Source organism: Ciconia boyciana, chromosome 2 (assembly GCF_034638445.1).
Source record: "Ciconia boyciana chromosome 2, ASM3463844v1, whole genome shotgun sequence".
Taxonomy (NCBI): domain Eukaryota; kingdom Metazoa; phylum Chordata; class Aves; order Ciconiiformes; family Ciconiidae; genus Ciconia; species Ciconia boyciana.
In genome coordinates, this window is record NC_132935.1 from 47,406,619 (window position 1) to 47,427,790 (window position 21,172).

At 43.5% G+C, this 21,172-nt stretch overlaps 1 protein-coding gene across 4 annotated transcripts in view; it reads right to left on the reverse strand.

Annotated features, from left to right (window-relative positions):
* Positions 1-19,541, reverse strand: part of DTNA (dystrobrevin alpha) — a 230,448-nt gene extending 210,907 nt beyond the window's left edge. For 2 of the 4 annotated variants that reach the window (XM_072852534.1, XM_072852535.1), the window contains exons 1-2: positions 19,332-19,541; positions 8,038-8,094 (exon numbers count right to left, since the gene is read on the reverse strand). The gene's annotated coding sequence lies outside the window, so the exon portion shown is untranslated. The remainder of the gene's footprint in view (positions 1-8,037; positions 8,095-19,331) is intronic. The other 2 variants (XM_072852538.1, XM_072852536.1) reach the window with 1 other exon arrangement.
* Positions 19,542-21,172: the final 1,631 nt, after the last annotated feature.

Consider the following 21,172-nt stretch of genomic DNA (forward strand, 5'->3'; position numbering starts at 1 on the left):
ATCAATTAATTCAGATTACAGGATACTGCTACGTATGCAACTCTAATCCAAACTTCTATTCCTAACTGGTAAAAATTACTTTGTTAAGCCCTAGACTTCAAATAGGTCTGTGGTATAGCAGTACTGAAATGCTCCAGATGAGCTACTTGTTTGGTGCCTGATCTAATTCCAGATAAAAAAAATGCATTCGATACTAATTTTATTTTCAAAAGAAAATGGAGAATATCAACATAAATCACCCTGACATCATAGTACTGGTTCAAAAATTGTGTTTTTCAATTATTATGGTTTTTTAAATTTACTTTATTTCCAAGGTTTTCTGTAATACCAGAAAGGATAACAGTGTTTTAGTTGAAAATCTTGTACCATCTAGAAACTGTATGTTAAAAAAAAAGTCCAGTATTCTGAGGGTTGGTAGTGTTGCAACAGGGCCTGAGAACTCCATCTCCCTTGTGGAGAAGCCAGCAAGAGACTAAAGCCTGAAGTTTCTGAATTCATACCCCCAATTCACCACTAAAACTTGCACAGAAACTGTTTATTTACATGGCAGCAATGCAACGAAGGACCATTATATCCCAACGGGTCTTCCTAGACCCTGAAAAGCCTCATAATTACTCCCAAACCACATCTCAGCAGGCTGCGAACTGTTACCAGCACTGCCATAGAGCCTCTTTCCTTGATTTTTAAGGTGAAAGGCTTTTGTATCTGGCCACTCAAGAGAACAGAGTCTTCACCAGCAACTCATAACGCCTCCAGTGCCAGGAATATCAATTGAGGTGTGTGGTTGCTCTCTCATTCTGAACATTCCTCTGAGGTGATAGTCTAGGACCAAGAGCCAGTGAATGTCCTTCTTCAAAGTGCACAAACTGGTATGTTTCCTTACAGCTGACACTGAGAATGAAAAGGGGAACAGAGCCATACATAAAAGCAGCCCATCTGCTTGGCAGTGCTTGTATTGGAATCCGGATCACCGTTCTTCTCACAACTTAAGACGAGCAACAGCACCTGGGTTCACAGAAACCATAAGATGGTAAGAATACCTGTAAGTAAGAAAGGCTTGCTAAAGCCTGCAAACACAACAAATTAGTTTTGTCAAAAAACAAACACATTTCCAAATACCCAGTAGCAGACTGAGCAACTCTGAGAAGCATCTGTCAGGTCAAGTATCCACAAGAACCACCATGGAGAGGCAACTCTTGCAAAGGTTCGTGTACCTCCCATTCAGAAAGATGAGTAGCTTGTAGCAGTGGGAGAGTGGGAGCAATCAAGCAGCAAGCTCTTACCCTGGCTCTACTGCAAGACAGCACAGGGCTTAAAAAGACAGCAGCACTCATGAATAGGTTTCCAAATGAGAAGTGCCAGGATTCTTATGAAAACAGCTTATTTTTAATACATGGGCTTGCACTGGCCCAGAAGAAGACAGAACAGCAGCAAATCAGAAAAGCAAAATACAAAAGAGAAAAAAGAATGATAGATCTCAATTCAAAAAGAAAAATCCATTAAACCTAGATTTAATGAAAACACTGAGAGAACTCACATTCATATGGCAAATCTTTCAAATTTATTTTGCAGATCACAGTCAGGAGCAGAAGAAACGCCATTCCCCAAAATGTTCTTTAGAATGAAAACAAAAACTCCGTTGTAGTAAACTGACAGTTAAAAGCAAAAGCCAAAATGAAATGAGCTGCCCTTCTATATATTTTGCAGCCATCAAAAGCTTTCAATATATTTATCAGTCTTTTCTTCTTCAGCTGAAATTTCACTTTTCAGCTTGCTTTAATCCTAGCTTTCTACACGCCCTTTCTTGGATCTTAATTGCTCTCATCCCACTTTCAACTCACATTTTGTGCTGCCCTGGAAGAAACATTGCTTGCTTAACAAGGAGAGTCACAAAAGGATTTTTAGCCTATTCTAAAACAACACTGCGCTATTTCTACCTTTTTTTCATGAATTGCCTTTACAAAGGTCATTAAGAAAATATATGATGTCCTACGTCAAAGGAAGCTAGTCCATCAAAGAAAATGCTAATAGGCATATAGCCACAATATTAAGATTGCAGAAATTACCACATTCTCTGTGGTTTACATTTATTTGCATGCATTCACTCATTCGGCGTGATTCTCTGCTGCAGCTTCATGACTTAAAGGTAAATTCAGTGCTACAATGATTACTGGGGGTTGGGAGACTTCATCGCACAGGAGGTGAGGCCATGGAAAGGATGTGGATGGGTCACGTCACGCATGGGGCAGGGAACAGATTTTTCCTGGGACTCTCTGCATAGGCTCCTCAGCTAGAAGGTGGGGGCCAGGTTTGAAAGCCTGTCAGAGACCATCAGCTACAGGGAGTACTGATGAGATGTTCTTGGCATCTGGGGGAGGTCTGTAGCTCATTCTGCCTTGCAGGAAGGTTCAGCAGCTGTGGTGTGGGTAGGGTCATTAGTAATGCTGCATTCATGACTCATCTGTGGGTTATTCCCTTAAATACACACACAGAGGCAGGATTTTTTGTTTCTCTGGGCTCCAAGTTGGTCAGGACCTTCAATGTAAATGTGTGTGTCAGTCTGCAAGAACATTTATCATCTGACCTTGACACATTTCTTCCATTTTGAGAAAGAGCACTGGTTCCATAGTTCCCTACTTTTAAGAATAGGGAATGCATCTCAGAAGGGAAGCCTTCACAACAAGGATACTTCCTAGTTACAACCCATGCAAACAAAGAATAAGAGCATCTCAGAAGAGAGCTGGTCAGCAGAACAAAACTGAACAGCGGGAGTTTTAGCACGGAAGTGCTTTAACTTGAGCTGAAAACTGAAATCTCCCATCAGCAAAATCCAAATGAAGTACTTCATTAAAAGCCAAGTTTAATTCATGCAGAAAAAATGTATCACTTTCAAAGCAGACTGTTTTGTTTTGAGACTAAGCTGCGTCTCTCTGGGCTGCTGGAGTACCTCAATGGACTTCTAATTTTGGTGCCTTGTGGACTGGACTATGGGGCTGCTTTTGGGCAAAGCATCATCTCACCAGTAAATACAACCTCCCCACTGGGCACAGAAGCTGCATACTGGTGACACACCATGAAAGATGCATCTCCGGGCTGGACAGCCTGACTTACTGGGAGACATGGGGGAAGGGATGAATTGCTGCAGTAGCTCAGGAAGAAAAAATTAAAGTTCAGACTGACGTGAAATAAAACAATTAATTTGGAGATGTCAAAATGTTTCATTTCAATCACGAATTTTTAAATGAAATATTATGAAATTTCTGAATGGGAAGTTTCCGTTTCAGCTACAGTTTTTTGTTGGTCAGTTGTTTCCAAAGAAAGCAAATACTTTTTGCAAAACATCACACAGCACAGAAAATTAATTTTTTCATATTTTCAGTCACACCAATTTTCTGCTTTTTGAATCAAATTCTACATAAGCTATGCTATGATAAAGAGAAGCACAACAAAGTCCATCTTAGTATTCGATGATACGACAGAGAAAATTTGGACTGGTTGGTTCTGATGCTTCTTACCCTTAAAAAGCAGTGTGTTTATTTCAGTATCAATATTACATGCCTACAATTCACTAGTACTGAATATAAAAGCATGTCTTTTTACAACAGGAAAAAATTCCCTGTTTTATTCTCTATGAAACCCCACAAAAGTAAGAAATGCAAGTCAGGACTGAATTCAAATCCATACGTTCTTAGACTCACAAGTATTGCTGTTAATTGTCTAAAATATGAATAGTACCTCAAAAATATAACTATCTATTTCTGCTCTTTTTCAAAGATAAAACATGGCAAATTCTTGGTTTTTTCCTACCCTAACAATGTGGGTTTGGTTCTTTAAAGCTCTGTGTTTTGTATGTGTGAGTTTTTCTTCCTCTCTTTTCATAACAGCTGCTTTTTTCTTTGCCTTGCTTTTGAGAACAGGCTATGCAATTTTTAGAAAATAAGCACTGCAAATGAATCATCAAATGATAGTAGTTAAGCTCCAGCCATTGTGGATGCTCCTACTGAGGGAGGGCACACGGGTTTACTCAGGAGCTCATACTGTACGGGTAGGTGACCTTTGGTACGGGCTGTACACGCTCAGGAGGTACCTCTTCTGCAGTTACTGCAGGTTAAGAGCGTTGTGCGGAAGGGTGGAAAGCGCAGGTGAGCATTGCTCATCGAGTTCATATACTTTTGGTCAACACAAGCTTTGGCAGAGCAATCAAAACCAAGGAACCTGCAGGGAAAGGACACTGCCATCTGGCACAATGAAGTTACCCCTGGATCCTCAGGAGCCTTGCAGGAGCATTAGCAAGGTCACCGTTACTTTAGCTAGAATTGCATGAAAGCACTACGCAATGGATTCCTTTCAACCCCGCTAATATCTTCTCATGGAAAGGGGATTGTAGAGATTTTCTGCAGCCACAAACCTCTCCTTGTATATTTTACAACTAAATCCCATATCTGGATTTAGCTCAGTGTAAGATAACATAATCTTAAAGTCCTGGTGTATGCAGCAAAGCAAAAAAAATCTTATTATGGCAGTAAAATCATGGCTGAGGTAAATATATTCAGCATCTCTTCTTTCAGATATTTGTAACCTACTGAAAAATACTGTCCTTTGGTCTAAGGATTTCATGTCTTGTCAATTCAAAAGACTACTTAAAAACAAACAAGCAAAAAATGTTTGCCAGTTATTTGTGATCATCTGAAGTGCTCAGATAGGAAAATAAAAGAGGAAATAAGTGTATGAAACATGGAAGGTCACAAGTTATTACCATTCAGCCTTGAGAAGCTTTCCCTCTGCAGCCGGGGCTAACTTGACACTTGGATCATGCTAAACCACCTGGGATTGCACACAGAGATTGCCATGGGAAGTCAGCTCTAGTATCAGCTCCCAAAGTTTTCATGATGTCATTTTTTCCTACTTATGTTGAAAAAGTTATAGAGGTGTATTGACAGAAACAGAAGTATTTGTTATTTGACAATGCTATTAAATAGATCTAAATCTGACAAAACCAAATAATTACTTTTAGCAGTGGCCAGTGTCATCAGGGATGCAGTAGTTAAAGACCAAAGGAAACAAATTCATTTGGCTGGTAAATAAAACAACGGATGAACTCCCACCTGTTTGGGACTTGAAGCCCCGCAGTGAGAAATGGTCTGACTTAATAATACTCCAATTACAAATGGGAAATGTGTTCATCCTCAGTCAGGTCACTGAGAACAGAACAATTCTTGGTGTTCAAAATACTCCCTCTTCCTGAAACAAGTCACTTAGGGATTAATGCAGGCATGGACTCCACGCCATTTGAAAGGAACTCTGACCACTTCAATCTATGTTCTTAGGACTTTGACCTTCTCTTTGTTGTTGCGTTTTTGTGATACACTGTACAAATAATTCAAAAAAGCCTCCTGGATGTTGATTCCTCACCTCTTTTTTTTCTTGCATTATCATTGTCTCTTTCCCCACCTCCCAATATACTAAGAAATCCAGTCACCTCACCTTTAGAGACATGCATGTATGTATATATTCAGGCATTTACTTCCCTTCTCTGATGCATGTCTAGTTTGATCCTGCCCCAATGTATGTGCTGGGTGCTTCACCATTCATAGCTTCACAGGGAACACACTCAGAGCAGATCCCCGCAGAATTGACTTCAGTGGAGCCATATGAATTTGTGAAGCTAAGAATCTACTGCCTAGACTGTGTGTTACAAACTCCTTTTGTACAAGACAGCACAGATTAGCTGTACTGCTTTGTACTTTGCTGTAAAGCCTTCTGGACTGGGGTAGTTTTTTGCTGCATTTCTTGATAACTGTTCCATGTATTTTCTTTTTAAAAGGGAGATTTAAAAATAGAATATTAAAAAAACAATGGTAACAGTACAGTTACCAGTTACAAATGCTGCAGTTTTAGAAGCAACTGCTGTAGGTGCTTCTGCTGAGAATATTTGCCAAGTAGAAAAACACAACAGTTAAGAAGCCAGTTAATACAGATGCACAAACGACATGGAGCAGAGCCTTATATATCAAAATCCAGCTAAACACCTTAATATCTAATGACATTGATGATTCACGAATAGTATGCAAGTGGGTGCTACCACTTTCCAAAACAAAGTCACATCAAACACTCAGTTCCTGCAAGGTAGGGGAGGATTGTCTTATTTAAAAACAAAAAAAGGAATAAACTGTGAAAAATAAGCTGTGAAAATAATAGTGAAGGCCCTCTCAAGGTCTGAGCTTCCAGCCTAACTGCTCACATAACATATGCTAACAATGTTTTGATACTTGAGGACTGTGTATGAGTGTATGCTGGAGTTTCAATTTAAACACGTTAACAACATTTAATAACATTTCATAAATTATGTTCCAGTTGCTGGTATGTTCTACCCAAACACAAGTAGAAGTATGAGGTAAAGCATAAAGAGCAAAAATATTCTTAATGAATTTTTAACCCGTTGTTAACAAAAGGACTTAGCCAAGCAGACAGCAAGAGGCCCAGGAAGTTTCACTGCTGTGAGGCTGCCAAAGACAAGGAAGTGATAAAAGAAACACCTCTCCTTTTGGTTTGAGGCTTTGTGAACAAAGCAATAAATTGTTCTTACTTACAGCATTTGAAGACTACTAGAAAAATGTAGATTGGCCCAGTACCCTGTAGTCCTTAAATGAAAATAGATGCATGAAGAGCTAACTACAACAACATGCAAGCTTTGCTGTCATTTCAGTGGAAAGAAGTTGATAAAAAGAAAAGCAAGGAAAGGAAAAATACCACCATGAAAAACCAAACACCCTTTCCCCCCTCCCAAAGCCCCACGAGAGTCATCCAACTGGATGCTGGTAATTTTGGATAACTGGATCTGATGTAACAAGTTTGTCTGCAGCTTAGCAAAGATAAGGGTGTTGGTAGCAACAAATTGGGATGTAAATCGTAATACGTAATACCGATGGGATGACCGTCGCTTTTTTCTCTCTGGTAGGCAGGGCCAAAGAGAATCCCCTGGAAAAAACAGTAACAAATTCAAGTGCCCTGGACTTGGTTGGTTTCAGAATAGCTAACTCAGGAGTGCTACAATCAGGTCCTATATCCCCACTCTCCTCCTTTGCATTCTGAGCGAGGCAGCGTGCCACAGGACCCACTGCGCCAGTCAATACCTTCGCCTTTCAAGTATCGCTGTTTCAGAAAAAGTGAAGTGTTTTGGGCAAACGAAACAGGAGGAAAGCGACAGCCTGCCCACTGATGTCAAAGGAATGATACACTCGCATCCTGCCCTCTGTGGTAAATCTGCACTTCCCCACCTGGCCAAAGGAGCAGCCACCTGTGCGGCACTGACTATGAGCCTGCACACCGCAGCTCCATGGTTTCAATCTGCAGTACCATAGTGCATGAAATTAGAGCTTCTGGTCAGCTCCGGATAACCATGACCATCTACTAGATTTGGCAGCAGTTTTCAGCTCCCCTTCCATTGTGTAATTTCAAGGTTTTGCAAAACACATGTCAGTATATGTAAGGGAAACTTGGGTTTCAAGGACAAATCTTCTCGACAGCTGAGTAGTAAGAGATTGACTCATAGGCATAAAGTCTGCCATGAAAGACAACTTCAGTTTTAAATATTTTTCCTCAGTTTTGAGCAGCAAATGGCATAGGGATATGGGACTACTAAGGTTTCTGCTAGTGTTATTTTACTTCTGTTTCTTTTTTTTTTCCAAACTCCTATATTTTGCTAAACCATGTCCTTAATTGGATGTTCAGACTAATGTGAAAGATGTATTAAAAATACATAAACAGTAGGATCATCAAACAGAGTATATGCAAAATGGTAGATTTTAGAAATATTCTCTGCTAAAATTTCAACTGTTAAATGTGTTTTGGTAGGCAAAGAAGACTCTGCAGCTTTTTTAAATACGAGGAAATCCAAAGGATTACATCAAATCATGTTACACACACTGACAGATACAGGCTTTCAAGCAAAACAGCTGTCATTAAAGCTCCTGTGACTGCTTAGAATACATTGCTGCAGTCTCCTAAAAAACAAAACCGTGGGGAAAAAAAGAGTACCTTTAATCTATACTTTAGCTTCAGAACAGAGATGCAGCTCCATGTTTCTTCCTTTTCCTACAAATAAACAAAAGCAACATGAACCATTTCTATGCCTGTGGTCATCAGCAAGGGCCAAAAAGCCACAATATGGCCTCCAACAAGCATACCCCTCTTAGCAGTGACTGCAATCTCACACATACTTTCCCAGGACTGCACTTAACTGCTATGTGTCCATACTCATTTTATTTAACATTAAGGTGTTCTGGATACAACATAACTTCCTACCTTCCAAATGTTCACACTACTTGAAACAAAGACTGCGACCACTGGGTAGGGTGCCTGAAAGAGCATCCAGCATCAATACAGCTGCTAAAATGCTCTTGTGTCATTCCTCTCCTCAGGAACTCATAAAAGCTGTCCCTGCACATCTCCTACAGCAACAGCAGCCTGCCACAGCCACCAAGGTTTGTGTTGTTCTATGTGACAACTAGTGCAAATTATTTACTGAGATAATTTGCATGCTCATATGCCATCCGTGGTCAGCGTGGAGCAGCGGCTGAGATAAGACAGAGCTGCTTAAATCCAAGTGCCACTGGCAGAAGGGGAGAGAAGATGCTTGGGCTTGTAGAGGAGAGCACACACAAGAGCAGCTCTGTGCTGGGGAGGGAGGGAGGGAGGCCAACATGAGGCATGGCTGGGCTGACTGTTCTATGGGATGCTTCTGTGGGGAGCTGGCAAGACAAGGAAACAGTGGGGTCCAGGACATGATGACTGAAGGTCACAGAGGAAGTGTCCCCTCTAAACCAGCCTTTTTGCTGAATTTTTGATTACCCGCATGGCCTGAAGGTGATCAACTTTGATCCAATGTTCATGTCATTATATGGCACAGGAAGGAGGACATAGCTAGTGAGTTTTATAAGTCTCAGCTCTCAAAAGCATCGTTCAGGCCTCGTGTAATCTATCCTTATGTTAGAATAACAGGGTTGCCAACTTGCATAGTTCCCAATTTTATTTATGGCATAATACTTGCACAGGAATACAGACAAATACATATTAATGCCTTTAAAAGTAGTTTTCACAGGAAATGCAAGACAGATCTAGCTGTACACGTCTTAAACCTTCCCTGTTCATATCCTGCCCAGAGAATCAGAGTCATTTATTGGGAAGCGCATGCCTTTTCTCTCTGCCCCCACAAGGTCAGTATTCTCAAAGCCTTTCTTCTAGTCCTTCCATCTGGCTACTTGGTGAACTCCAGAAGCATTTGCATTGATGGTGCAGGACTTAGCACTAGATCTGTCATATACGGTTAAGCTGCTGCTGGGCTAAGCTCCCTTTTTTATCCTGAGTGGTATTTTCTCTTTGAACTTCAGGAATTTATACAGTGTTTTATCCTTTCAAGTATCTCTACAAATTCTTCATAGGATCTACAGCACAGGCAGGGCCTTTTTATGACAGGAAGACACAGTAGGTTTCCATGCTTTGCAGTCACTGTAATATAGCCCACTGCTTCACTAAGCCTACTAACATTACATTAATTATTTGGAATAGAGCTTATGGTAAAGAAGCCATGGTCGTTTGTTCTGATAGTCAAGCACACCATCAAAAGTCTGATTGCCTATAACAAATCAAAAGAGCTTTATAATGCCCTACTACATGCTTTCATGTGTTGAAAGAAAAAAAAAAAAAAGCCACAAATTGCACAGGAATAATTATCTTTCTGCTAGCTTGTTTTTAAAAGTAAGATAGCAACATTTAAGTGTAAATGCAAATAGAAATGATAATATGGGGCTCCTAGCATATCAAAGATGTAGCATTCCCTGTGGAAATACAGAAGAGCATTACAATGGGACAAATGAAATATTCCCTTCACCAAAACATGAAGGTATTCTACCTATTCTTCTACCTAAGAAGGATGACTGGCTAATCCATGGTGCAGAGAAATGTACTAAGTAGCTGCATTTTAAGTTACTGATCTTGTACAACAGTTACTGTTTATCTCTTCTGTGCAAATAAGTTTCATGCAGTTGTCCATAGTAATGTGGGTCTTAGTATGACTAGACTAAACAGGGGTCAGGAAGGAAAAATTAGCAAAGTGCCTTTTAGGGTAGACTGATGCAGTGTTCTCGAACACGGATTGCTTTTAAATCTTCTGTATCTGTCTAGAGAAACAGCGACTACAAAAGTAATACCTCTAATATTACAGTATTTGACAGTATGTATCACCTTTCTTTGTAGAAGGTTATACAGAGCATGGGGTGATGCAGTTCAACTTCCAATGTGCCTATCTGCAGGCTTAAAACATACAGTGACTTACTCTCCTCTTTTCAGTGCCAGCACTTAGCTGAGAACAAATATACTCCTACCTCAGCAGACTCTGTAATAAAAAGGAAATCAGTGTCCTGTCTGTTGGCATAAACATACAGCTCGACCCTGCTACTGCCAACATTGGTCTTCACCCCATAAAGGTCTTCTCACGCGAGTTCCTCATATAAGTAGTCCCATAAAGTCAAATGAGACCCTTTTCCCAAAGAAGCCTTTGCAAGATGAGTCCTGCTCTGTCATCTTAAGAGAAAAGTAACTTAGCTGGAGCACATGCTAATTTTCTTTAACACAGTACAGTCCTCATCTGATAATCTGGGGGTTTTTTTCTTTTCCTCTCCCTCTTTCTTTTCTACTGGTTTCAGGTTTTTTCTTCCTTTTTTCTTTCTACCCTTACCTTTTGCCTTGCTTTCCTTCTCCTTTCACATCTCACTTTTCTTCATCCCACTTTCCCCTTTTAACAACCCTCCTCCCTCCATCCTGTTTTTCTTTCACTTTGCCCTCTCCCAGTCCTTTGGAGGACTCCACCTGTGTTTTTGTAATAGTCCCACCAGAAGCAGCTGAATGCAGGTGATAAGAAAACTGATAAAAATCGCTTGAGACTTAAGGGCTATGTTCCCCCTAGCCTGCACAAAGGGGAATGGTAGATGTGGCCTAAGCAGACAGGGATTAAATTAGTCAAAACTTGCAGAATTCCCACACAGAGGATTTAAATCCCTGTAGTTCCCATTAACTAGTGCACACCACCATTAAACTGCTTGTTCTGGTTATTATTTAAGAAGGGAAAAAATGAGCAAAGTCACATAGTAAACACACCTGAAAGACTAAAAGAAGAATAAAAAGTTAATAAAAGTGTGTGCACATCAGACATTACGCTCAGACCAGAACACATCCTTCCATTCGATATTCAGAATGCACCAGGCATACTCTTGTATTTTCCTTCCATTATGTATTTCCATCTTGTATTTCTCTTTCCATTATGGGAGCAAATACTTGCCTCTGAAACCTACAGGAGTTTTTAATCGTCTTTTGAAATTTGGGCTCTAAGAAATTACCTCATTATTCCCCCTCTTCAAAACAGTCCCTTCAGTGTACTCATTTTGGACACCTTGCCCGGTAGGTCAGCCCCCACCAAAAGCCTGGTCCCACATCCTTTAAGCCAAAATGAACTCCCTAGGCCTGCTGGCCCATTTAGTGCTGGCTTGCAAAATTTCTCTGTGCAGTGTGCACTTGGGAAGCCAGCAACTGCAGTACTTGATTTGGGAGTCACACAGCTGCCATGTCTTCAGTTTAAGCGTAAAGGGATTACATTAGATCTGGTAAATATAATTTATTTCCAAGATCTGAGAAAATATTTTTCTTAGCCTAATAATTCCTGCTAATCTAACTTACGGGTCCTAGAAACATAAAGCTGAATCTCTACTTTTATACTGAGGGCATCCAGAACTCATTACAGATTTTGCCAAAAATCACAGATCCTTGGTTTGCCCTGTCAGCTCAAGGAAAGCTGCGTCCACAGACCTTCCCGAATTTTAAGAGGAGCCCGAGGCAATTTCCAGCTGAGTGTGTGATGCTATTCATCCTGCAATCCACTAGTGCCCTCTCCTAGTAAAGAGAGCTGGACCTTCAAGCAAGATACCTGCGTGCCGTGAGACAGCAAGGCCAGGCAATTCTCCAGCATCTGATAAAATTAGGGAAATGGGCTCAAGGGAAATAGGCTTCTGTGATCAAATCCCTCTGCAGACAAGTTCAAGTCACTTAGCTTTTCCGTGACCCTTCTGTAGAGATACAACTAATGTTTAGCTCTTCAAAAGACTTAGGAGTGTTTAATTATCAATTATTATATGGCCTGCATGCATGTGTTAGCTGCCTGCCACCCATGGAAGGGGCTTGGCATTTACTCGCTAGCTAACTACACACAAAGATTTTGGAAGCTACGACCTGTAGAGAAAGTTTTGTTCTGTTCTGTACTGGTAACTGATTTCTGTGCAACTCTTGCTCTTGCTCGGTTTAGTATTTCACACTTCAAAATGTAATTCAAAATGCAAAGTGTGGCATGCACAGATTTCCACGGATCTCAAGCTGTACTAGTAAACACGTTGGTAGAATCTGAGCTGGTAGCAAGCTTCAAGCAGTTTGTAAGGGGATTGACTGCAGTGAAGTGTCATTTTCCACATTCCCAGTTGTAGTAACAAGAGTGCCTGGATTCAAAAGACTAAATAGCCTCCTTTGTTTATTATATAATCTGCAAAACTGCAAGCAGAGAGCAACAAGGAAAGCACAGATCCTTCCTCTGAGCACTCTGACATGCCCCCTCCCCGAAAGAAGTCTCTCTTCAGGCTCATTGCTTTAGTACTCAGCCTTTTGCTTTGGCAACTTTTCTTCACGTTGCAGAGATCCCTATTTATTATGCCTGTACATACGACTATCTACATCTACACGTATGTACGTGCTTTGCTGGCTGCCCACATTCAGGCCCATCTGTTAGGCTGGCACTCTGCCCACCAAGAAGTTGGTCGGTCCATTTCACTAAAGCGTAACTGTCAAGCTGTGATGGGCTTTGGTGGGCAGCCAAGAGCCCTTCTTTCTCCAGGGAGGCAAGCCTCCCAGCGCAACTCAAGTTTTTGTTGCACACCACATGACCACGCTCATTGACTCGCATGCCAAAGCAAAGAAGATTTCAAAGAGGAAAGAAAAGAGGAGAGCTGACTGGTACTTCAGACTGTGATCAAGACCTACTTTGTAGCAGTGATTACCGTGCACAATGCTGCTGTGGCTAAGCACAGGCCAACCATCATTTAACTTCAACTCTGGCACCAATCAAGTACAACAGGGCAATTGTGAGAAAACTCAATAGATGTAAATAGCCACTATACGGAGCAATTCTGCCAGGCATAAGGGCATATACAAATGGCCTACAAAAGGCAGCTCCTTTCATATGTGTGGACTTGGTGAGTAACTGGCCCCTGGTGAGGAACCAGGGGTCAAGATCAGAACAACCTGCATCAGATCTTCAATTCAGCTCAAATCTTTCCAGGAAGATCATACCACCATCTTACGCACACTGCTCCCTCTCACATTTCTGATTAAAGCTGTTCTTTACTTTTTTACTTGCACTATGTTTCACCTTTATCACTTGAAGACAGAGGTGGGTCGTGGTTTACTTTTGGGTTTTAATCTTTTAATGGTAATAATTACATTCCAGAAAATGTTGCGTTATCTTCTACTTTTATTTTCTTCCAGTCACCTGTGGATTCAGTCACCAGGAGGCTGCTTTGGGACCACTCGACGTGGCTCTTCCTCCTGGATGGAATGAGCTCACCCATCCTGCCTGGTGCCAAGCATAGTGCAAACACAGTTCCACCTTCCTGCACAAGCCAAGATGAACAGTTCAATGTGGTCTCACTGTTCAATGGATCTATTCACCTGTAAGTACGACAAGCAAAGTCTGGCACTAAACCAGCAGCTCCTCTGTTCCCTAGGAAGGCCCAAGGGCAAAATTATATCAAGCTTTTATTTAAACCAACATGGTCAAACTTCACTGTAGAGGAGTTTTACCAGTTAAATGAGCCTCCATTCACACCTGCTGTGTGAGGAGTCTGCAATCATGAGGAAGTTCCGGCTGAACTTTTGAAAAGCTGCAGATAACACTGAAAGATTTCCTTTCCCCTGTTAATTTTCATCATGTCAGAAAAATCTTACATTATGATTCTTACATCATAAAACAGTTTATAGAAGTCACTGTCACATCACATTTTAATTGCTGTTACCTCTTGAGACAACAAAGCCAAGGCAGAGCTTGTCAGCACCAAGAGAAAAGAAAATCAAGTGTGCTTCTGAAGTCTGAATTTCATTTTAAGCAAAATAAGCAGAGGCATCCAGACCACTACAGGAGAAAATTCCACATGAATCTTCTACTTCATTTTTGTAGATCTCCACCCCGGCTCTTCTGACATATCTTCCAGCTAAGAAGATTAAAAAAGCCCAAATCATTTGAGATAGTGCATTGCTTCTTGGCATCAATCTGGTAGAGGATTTAACTGAAAAGAGCCTTTATTTTTGTACTTTGTACATTATAGGATGGAATTCTGTTAAGTTGTAATCTCTTTTGAACAATTATAAAAATCTAAGTATTTCCCTTTACAGGCTGTTCTGGTTATACAGCGCATCCTTATACAAATGCAGTCTCTGTACAATAAAAGATACAGCTCAGGATTTCCCTCTGGGTCCTTGTGGCATATGCACAGGTATGTGAACTGTCACTGGTACTTCTCACACAATCAGTATAAGTACAGTGGTTACAGGAGGAGAAGATGACGTCACACATTTAATGGTAGAGGTTTTGCATAGCGTACAAGAACAGCATAAAATAATTCTATTCCCTAGCACCAGCTGTGGATACGCCGTGGATAGGTAGCACAGTTGTGATCTCTTTCTCTCTTCACTGTGAGGGAGAAAATACACTAGGACTGGATCTATGTCATCGTAAATGAGAGAAGGATTTAGCCCCATAAATTTCAGTCCTGGCTATGTTACGTAGCAGGGCAAACTCCTGCAAACTCAATAGCAAAATGTTATTGACTTCCAGGGCGCATGATAACACCACGCGACTTCATGGTATTCCAATTTTATGGTAAAACTAAATCCAAACAAGAGGTATTTGAAGGCTTTTCTTGGATCTCCATCTCTCTAGAGTTGAGATGGGTTTCTCTGGAGATTTCCAGTTCTGGTATCACTTTCTTCATCAGTGCAACCACTCTCAGGTTTGTTGATCTCTACACCAGGACACAAAGACCACTAAAATTTCCAAGTTCTTGCAAGTGGCTTGGCATTTCATCTCAGTTGCTTAGACTGCTAAACCCTCCCTGCATTGATTTCTCCACATGTGACATTCTAGATATCTATACATCTAGAGAATACAACAGGTGTATCTAACTTAAAAACAAATAAAGCATTTACGGTCTAATTGAAATTGGTATGATTTAGATGTAAATTGGCACATCTTTCCTGCATGTTTTCCAATGTGTCTTCATTGTAACAGTTTCCCAGTTTAAGGCAATGTGAGAAGAGAGAAGCCTTTTATGCAAGACCATTAACACACACACCCCACCCCAAAACCAGTACTAATGTCTGTGGTAATCACAAAATGGTGACTAGTTACATTCATGAGATTTAAAAATATACAGATCAGTAATGTTCTGCTACGACTTTCAAATAAAAACCTCATATATTTTTTCCCAAACACAGTCCCTCTAGTAGCTTTTGTAATGAAGTAGGAGAGGGAACCGTTACATTACACTCTTCTAGACCATTCCAATTGCCCCACACACAATTGCCCCCCTGCACACACCCCCCCCCCATTTTCAGCAAAAGTCTCATTCTTGTGCTGTTTGTGTAAGTGGACAGAATTTCAAGCATCTGCTCCCAAATGGTTATAAATCAAGGAACTTTCATGCTCCATTAGCTTGAGAAGATGGTGCTATTAATGATTGCTATTCAAGGAAGTTCAGAATAAGTGTCTTAAGTGAAGACATCTCTGATGTAAGGCTTTGTTTTGTTTCTGAAAACAGCTGAGTGAGCAGTCTTCACTCTCACTGTTTAACATATTTCTGAGGCTACCACCTCTAAGAAATTTTAATTATTTTCATTAGCTTAGCAATAACAACAGCTTCCTCTGGAATCAGAAACAATACTGTCATTCCACAGCAACACTCATAAAAGTCATTTAGCTTAGACAAGCATTGGGGCCTATGAAGGTGTAACACTGCTTTTGCTCCTCTATTCTTTATCTGTTTTCAGAAGTCTGAAAAAGCTGGTGCAAATCTACAATGCAGAAAGTGAAAATGTAAGTATTAGGTCATACTACTATTGGATTTGAAACAATGTAAGAAATTAATGCCATATTGCCTGGCAGACCTGATTTGCTCAGCAAGTTAATACACCATGATTTCCCACATTATCCTAACGAACAGCCTTTCATTTCAATAGAAGCAGGACCAACTCTGCAAACAAAAGGCATCCCAGAGTCAGACGACAGATTAAGGAGTTTTTTGCCTGCTAGTTACTTGCCTAGGTGCACAATGAATGCAATGTACCCCGTGCGTGAATACCACATAATACCAAATTTAAAGATAAGAGGTCTGACTCATCACTCCATTGTGCCAGTTTTGTGCCTACGGGGCTCCATGTTCTTCCATGGTGACTCAGTCCCAAGACTCCCCTCTCTCCAGGAAAAACATGACAAGTCATGCAGTACATGTCAGACTTACCCATCAACTATAATCCCTATTTACACGGCAAAACTAATTGGAATGTAACATTCCATACCACTTACATTTTGCTGTTATGCCTAGAGATAGGAACATATATAATTAATGTAAAGAGCAGCAGTTTAAAACACAGTCATTAGAATTAACCCTGTGACACCTGGCAACACACTTAAGGAGCCCTGTTTAAGAAAACAGTCCTTGCCAAACGTTAATAGTGTGGATATGTGCATGCTAAGATTAACAGCACGGAATTAAGGAGAAGGAGATTAGTCACTGGAACAAAAAGTTTCTCCAGAACAGTTCTCATTCCAAGACTGCTGCCTTCACTTTCCTAACCCAAACCTGCTGAAACTGAAGAAACTTTTTGGATAGCTTTAAGATAGCCATTGACTATTTCTTCTGAAAGGACACGCTGTGTTCATGACAGCTATTTTTGGCTTTCAGCTATGCAAATATAAAACACCATGAGGCCGATTTTCTTCTCACAGTTTCATGTCAGTATATATTCATTGATTTCAGTGCAATTATATCTGATTATTTGCCTGGCATGGAAGTTAGACAGATCAGTGCTGACCCTTATAGGCAATTCTGAATAGACTTACACTGGGCAAAACGGATAGGAGGAGATCATCAATTCTACAGTCTCTGACAGCGTACAACTATAGAAATCAAGGAAATCATTAATAAAGGACTAAACCTTCAAAAGCCAAACAAAACAAAAAAATCCATCCTTCACCTTCCTCTAAACCTTAATAGATTGCTGTACAGCAGCTTACCATAATGTACTTTGTGCTTTTTTCTGTTTTTTAGTTGTGGGATCAGTGGGTTACCCTAGCATGCAGAGATCACAGCCACATGTTTGTTTTCAGGATTGGGTCCTGAGGTACTTCCCAGAGAGAGCTGAATCTACCATGGTTGAGCCTGCACAGTTTAGCCATCCTGGGCATCGGTGCACACAACCAGTAACACACCAAAAACTGCTTGTGGAAATGATTACACACCACTGGGGAGACACATATACTGAGTATTACATGCATGAATTATCCACTTGCCTGTGATCACAGTGTGCACACATATGTAATTTTGTATTTACTACTACCACTGCAAGACTATAGCACCTCATTTTGATTACAGTTTTACCTCATTGAGAGGTCAAGTCAGGAGCTGATATTTTATGTGTGACTTTTTATTGGAAGGAAAGATTTATTTTTAGGCATTCCGTTCTTTGAATTTTAACTTTGTCTTGTGATAAAGAAAACATAAAATCCAAATAAAACCACAGAAACATCTAAAACCCACAAAAACGTCTAGTGCATTAAATACCAACTTTAAATAAATACAAGAACTTGACTTGTGACTGCAACAGGAGGGTGAAACCCAAAAATGTGTCAGTAGGATCATTCTCTTTTGAGGAGCAATATAAAGATATGAACTTAAAATAGACATGGCATTGGCTTTTATCTCATGCTCACTTACCCCTTGACAACCAGAAACCTGCATGACTTAAAAATCTAGCACTGGCTACTCTCTAGTTGCCATAATTTTATTAGTGAATAGGTGTCCAGTCGTGTGCACGTTCATAGATGTGAGAGACAACCTGGCATTCAGGTAAAAGTTACTGAAACAGCTCCATAGCTATGACAGGGTTAAACCACAGAATCCGTGCCTTTACTCCCCATTATGATTAAACTACTTCTATATCCCAACAACAAGGGGAGGAGCAGAGGTTCAGCGTACAGAAGTGAACAGTAAGTTACAAAACTTCAAACACAATACAATATATTGAAAGTCTACAAACACCAAGTTTGTGATACTGATTCTTACTTGATGAACCTCTCATTTTAACATCTTCTGGATCACCAGTAACTATCGAGGATTACCAGACAACATTGATTCCCACCAGTGTTTAAAGTACTACCTAAAACATAGCCCATGCTGGGAGGCGGATCCAGTGAATAAGTAGCAGATGCAGCTGACCACCACAGTCACCAGCAATATTTAATTTTAGGTGGCAGCTAATCTTCAGCATGGGAGTGTAGTACAAGCTGGTTTGGCTGCAATGACTAAGATTTTCACCACCAATTACCGAAGTTTGCCAACAAGTCGGTGAACGCACAGGTAAAGGCAGTGCTGCTGCGTTACGGGGTACCATCCTTTCCATCCGTTTTACCTCAGCCGGCCGTAAGATGTGACAGCAGCTGAGCAGGGACAGCCGTGAGCCCACCGGGCCCCCTCTCCATGCAGAGGGACCCAAGGGCCGGCTGCATGGAGCGGCTGGATGGGTCACTGGGAGATAGCCCTGCCGTGCCGCGTGCCTGTGCACACTCACTCACACACACACTCACACACGCACACACACACACACACACACACTCTCACTCACACACACCTGCCAGGGCCGGGAGCGCCTCAGCAGGCAGCGCGAACCCGCCCTGAGGACAAGCGGGAGCGCGGTACGACCCCACCGGGGGCGGCCTCGGCGGGGTGGGGAGGGCGCCCGGGGTCCCCCCGCCCTCCCCACCCCGCCGAGGCCGCCCCGACCCCCGGAGACTGAGGGGGGAACCCCGGGCGCCCCCCGCCCGCTGCCCCACACAGGTAAACGGCAACAGGCGGCGCCCCCCGCCCGGCACCACGCGCCCGCTGCCCCGGCCGGGACCGCTACCTCAGGAAGGCTCTGTGGGCTCCCGCCGCTGCCGCCGCCGGGGCGGATCAGCTGATATTTACCTGTGAGGTAATGCACGCTCCGTAAGGTCACCGTGCACCCGCCGGCACACGGTGCCAGGCGGGAGGGACGCCGGGAGCGGGAGTTGCTGCTGCTGTTGCTGCTGCTGCTGCTGCTGCTGCTACTGCTGCTCCTCCGCCGCCACCACCGCCGCCGCCGCGCACGGCGCCGGAGCGGGGCGGCCGCGCCGCGCAGAGGCAGAGGCGGCCGCTGCCGCTGCAGCTCCTGGCACATGCTGCAGGTGTCAGCGCAGGAGCTGCCCCGCCGCCCGCCCGCCGCGCCCGCCCCCCACCCTGCTGCGCATGCGCGTCCGCCCCACCGCGCCGGCGCGACGCTTCTGCGCCGGCGCCCTGCTGCGGCTGAAGCCGCCGCGAAGCCGTTGCCCGGCCCCGGCGGTCCCCTCGGGGGACGCTTCCCCGCCAGTACCGCCGCGCGCGCGGGGGGGAGGGGGCGGCGGGAGGGATGACGTAGTGGGGTGTGGGGCGGGGGCGAGGCCAGGCGGCGGGCCGGAGCCGCGGGGCGGCAGAGCCCCCCCAGCCCCCCGCTGGGGCGCGGCTCCGTGAGGGGGTGCGGGCGCGGCCCCCCCTCCCTCCCAGGGTAGCGGGCGGGCCGGGGAAGCGGCGGGGCGGGCGGGCGGGGGGGATGATGTCATCCTCTTCTCCCGGGGAGGGGCGGGGCGGGGCGGGGACGGGGCTTCTCCCGGGGCGGGGCGGGAGCGGGGGGGCGCGACGCGGAGCCCCGCGGGGCCGGCGCGTTTTAAACCCCCCACGGTGCAGGACCGGCACGCTTTGAAACGCGCTGCCCGGGCCGGGGGGAGCGATGACTCCGGCCGTGCCGTGCCGTGCTCGCCGCAGCAGCGGGGCGCGGCGGGTGCGTTCGGGCCGGGCAGCCGCTGGGAGAAGGCACCCTAAACACGCGTGGTGCTCTCCCGAGCCGTGTTTCCTTAGGCGAAGGGAGCCCTCTGCGCTCGGTCCCCGCCAGCCCGGCGCCTGAGCTCCAGGACACAGAGCAGACCGCTACTTTCGCACCGTCACATACAGCGCAGTGACGTATTGGGGAAAGAAGGCTTCATTTAAGGCACAGTTAAAGCCTTTCCTCTGGATTTGGAGTCTGCAGGTGTGAGCGGCTGCGTACGTGCTGAGCTTTAATATGGCTCGCCGCTGAAGAGCAGAGGTTAGCGTGTGGGCGTGCGGGAGCCCTCCGTGCGCAAGAGGTAGCCCGGCTATCGGCAGTGATGAACAGCAAAAGGTTCCGCTGATCCTGCCGTTCTAAACATTAACACCTTTAGCTTTGGTGAAGGAATTGAATTGTCTCTAGTGCGAAAGTTCCGTGACCCACTTATTTCCCAGCTCTGGTCGGGTAAACCGTAGGGATTAACCACGTAGGTTTAACGCACAGGTACCGGAGCAGAAAATTCAGCACCTTTCTGAGAAGGAGCCTCATGTTGCTTTTCATCCATCATGTACGACCTGAAAATAAGACCCAGCTATCTGCATTAGAAATGCAATGTACAGTCTTCAAAACAATGACATTTGGAAGTTGGATGGGTTTTTTTCTCTTCAGCTTTCACAAATTTTCCCATCCGCTTATTAAAACAATTAACAGTATGTATAACTTTTTAGCTACAATTCTTAACCTTGAGCTCAGGTAATGCTTAAGGATCTGGATCCTGCTCATCACATGGTGTCAGGAGGGCTGAAGGCTTTTGGGGTGCTGCTACATTGGTCCTGTGTCAGGACTGATGCCTTGACTAATCTGAAAACAACATGAGGAGACCCTAGTTCTGACTGGAGAAAAGAAGGAGAAAAGTGAAATAGGGGGGAGGTTTGATCATGCTGGAGGC